This window comes from Elephantulus edwardii, unplaced genomic scaffold (assembly GCF_000299155.1).
Source record: "Elephantulus edwardii isolate Elephantulus edwardi_28Jun2011 unplaced genomic scaffold, EleEdw1.0 scaffold00276, whole genome shotgun sequence".
NCBI classification, from domain to species: Eukaryota; Metazoa; Chordata; class Mammalia; order Macroscelidea; family Macroscelididae; genus Elephantulus; species Elephantulus edwardii.
Window position 1 is genome coordinate 1,098,948 of NW_006400026.1, and position 2,781 is coordinate 1,101,728.

Sequence of the window (2,781 nt, forward strand, 5' to 3'; positions counted from 1 at the left end):
AAACTTGCCAGCATTTGTTGCTTGCTGTTCTGTTAAATTTTGCTAGTCTTACTGGAGTGAGATGATATCTCATGGTTGTCTTGATTTGCATCTCTCTCAGAGCTAGGGATTCAGGCCAGGTTTTATTGTTTTCAATTTTGTGGTGTTACTTTTTCTGCTGTTTCTGTCTACTATAGTCCATCCACATACCTTTGGTGTCTCTATGTGAAGAACTCATCTTAGAATTTCTTGACGAGTTGGTCTTGTTTTCACAAATTCCTTAAGTTCTTGTTTTCTGCAAATGATATAATTTCTCCTTTTTTATTTTTCAAAGAAGCATATTATTGTAAATATATGTTTAACATATTTATTAATATAACATTTTAATCAGTACAATTTAGAAACATCAATTACATTAATCTTGTTATGTGCACAAAATCCAATGCCAATTTCAATGTCAGCACTATCCTTTGCCAAATTTCCAACACCTTAAACAGGAACTCAAAAGATTAAATTATATATTGATATATAGGAGCTCTGGTGGCCTTGTCTGTAAGGATTTGTACTGCTAAGTAGAAGGCCACACCTCTGGAGGTTCAAATCCATTAGCAGCTTACTCTGTTGGAGAAAGTGCGCCATCTCCTTCTATGCTGTTTATGGCCTCAATAGAAGGTCCACCATGAATAGGTTTCAGTTTGACATCACTGAGCAGCAGTGTGTGTGCGTGCCTGCATCTGAATGGATGCACTTTATTTTTGCACTTCTATGATGAACAGAACATTGTTAAATGCATATGATGCTTTTTTTTTAGTTTGTTTATTTTTCATTTCAATGAACATCTACAGAGATTTTGGAATTCCATTCATTCATTGTTGCACCCTTCTCCCCGCACAAACCTCTCCCCCCTCCCCCCACCCCGTTTGCTCCTCTCCTTGAAAAGCAAAAGAAAAACTCCCTCATTGGATAGCTCTGCTGGCTATGAAATCCTCAGTTGGCCATTATTTTCTTTCAGCTTTCTGTGTATGCCATCTATTGTCTACTTGTTGGCATCAGAACTTAATCCAATTGACTTGCCTTTGTAGGTGACTGTTTTTCTCACTCTTCTTTAGTATTCTTTCCTTATCTTTGATTTTAGAGAATTTAACTATATTTTGTCTTATTTATCACAATAGCAAACTACTATTTACACTGGTAAATGACGATAAATAATGTACAAATTGGTGAATAAACACAATAGAGCCAAAAAACATTCTACCCCTGCCCACCCCGCAAACTACAAAGGTAGCAAACATTTTTAACAAGATTTCAAACAAGCAAGCATGATGGGTCAAGTCATACTGTCAGATGTCTACAAAAAGTAGATAATGGCCATCAAGCAGCAACAAACACTTACTGAATGACAACAGGCAGATGATGAGACTTTTTAATTGATATAGGTTTCAAAATAGTTCACAGAACTGAAATCACCATACTAATGCATAAATTCAATGCATATTTGGAAAGAAGCAGAGCAAAAAATCTTGTGAGAATAAGGAAGTCATCTTTCTATGGTTTTCATTTGTTACCACACTTCAGAGCTCTTATACATGACAACCTAAATGAAAATTCAGCAATAATTTTACTTTTTATATACAAACCATAATAGCAGTGATGGTAGGGACCCTGGGCCAGAGCCATGTGGGTACTCGCATTCACAGGCAGGGATAAGGAGATAATACTAGTGAAAGATTCTGCTATTTCCTTTGTCTCCAGATTCCCTTTGATTTTACCATATTCTGACAAAGCTTAAATTTTCAATATTAAACAAAAATTTCATAAACTGTGCCTTCAACACATAGCAAGTGAAGTTCTGTCTTCTATCCTCACTAAGCACCCAAGACATATGTCCAGAAGCAATACCCACTGCAGTACACATGAACTACCTACATGATTAGATGAAGGAATGGGGGAGAAGACCACCACACCTGGGGGCAAGATCTACAAATGAAGACTGAAAATGGACAGCACACACATTGGAGAAAGTGTTATAGGAGGGAGAAAAAGAAAAATAAAACATAATAAGCTCCCAAAACCTTGCAACTCATTTAACCTAAGCAATGATAGCAAATTGCATTGGTCCAATTTCAGCTGTAGATTATTCCTTACAGAAACAGCATTGAGTTGCACTCGAAGTACATCAAGAAGAGAGTAAAGTTATTTGGTGATCATATTCGAGTTTCTGAAGACACCTGTGTTGCCATGTTTACATGGTTACTACTGAATCACAAATGTAAGAATGGGTGACACAAATGTGAGGTGGTCTTCCCGAGCTGTGACATCCCAGCAGGTCTCTAGTCACCCATGTGCCACCCGTCTCTACTGGAACATATCAATCATGTCTCTATCCTCCATCAGCAGTTGTGCTGGAATGTCTATTTCATTATTTGGCTGCCCATCAAACCTGAATTTAATTTGTCTCATTGACAAGTCCTCTTGCTCACAGTAGACCTTCATCAACTTGCTCAGAGGTGTGTGTCTCTTGATTTTGAACTGAAAGACAGAGCCATCCTATCCAGCCACCTTCAGGTTGATGTGATCATTCTCTGTCTTCACTCCCTCTGTGTGCTACTCCTCAGACATGTCTGTGTAGATGGAGGCAGCAAATGCAGGGAGTATTAAAAGAAGATGGAAGGAATATACTGAGTCATTATATAGAAAGGAACTGGCAGATACAGAGGAATTTAAAGAAATAACATATGAGCAAGCTGCTTTGAAGGAAATAGCAAAAAATAAGGCCCCAGGAATAGATGATATACCAATTGA

General features: G+C 37.6%; 1 pseudogene; it reads right to left on the reverse strand.

The window, feature by feature from the left end:
* Positions 1 to 2,334: 2,334 nt before the first annotated feature.
* LOC102847423 lies at positions 2,335 to 2,598 on the reverse strand (annotated as a pseudogene).
* Between the last annotated feature and the right edge of the window lie 183 nt (positions 2,599 to 2,781).